The following is a 454-nucleotide window of genomic DNA, read 5'->3' as shown; positions in this document are numbered from 1 at the left end:
TTTGAATAAATCAATGGCTAAATATATGCAAGAAAAGCAACTTTTATCGCCAGGATCCCTATTGTTATTCAATTCTGTCTCGCGAGAGGGAAAGGTGAAAAATACATTTATTTCCTGTTTGCTAACTATTTTGTGTATTATATTTCTTTTAGTGAGAGCTAGGTTTTCTAAAATTGTCTGCTCTTTCATATAAATACATTAACAGTGCCTTATCAAGTGGTGTAAGGATATAATAAAGGTGCGAACTTCATCTCGTGTCATGTTTGCCTTGACAATTTCAAGTTAGATTAGACGCTGATTTTTTATAGTTGATTTGTTTTGCCTCGCTATGTGTATATGGGGAATAAACGAAATAAACATAGAACAAAAATAATGAAGTGACTATCTATCTTTCTCCTCAATTAATGTCCTGATCATCAGGTCCCGCTTTTGTCAAAGACCGGAAACCCCCCAC

General features: G+C 34.4%; 1 protein-coding gene across 1 annotated transcript in view; it reads left to right on the top strand.

Annotated features, from left to right (window-relative positions):
• Positions 1–41: 41 nt before the first annotated feature.
• LOC119587924 (nucleoporin Nup37-like) overlaps positions 42–454 on the top strand; it is a 5,712-nt gene continuing 5,299 nt past the window's right edge. The window contains exon 1 of the mRNA XM_037936635.1: positions 42–94. The gene's annotated coding sequence lies outside the window, so the exon portion shown is untranslated. The remainder of the gene's footprint in view (positions 95–454) is intronic.

Source organism: Penaeus monodon, chromosome 23 (genome assembly GCF_015228065.2).
Source record: "Penaeus monodon isolate SGIC_2016 chromosome 23, NSTDA_Pmon_1, whole genome shotgun sequence".
NCBI lineage: Eukaryota > Metazoa > Arthropoda > Malacostraca > Decapoda > Penaeidae > Penaeus > Penaeus monodon.
The sequence above is the reverse complement of the archived record's forward strand: the minus strand, read 5'-3'. Positions and strand labels throughout refer to the sequence as shown.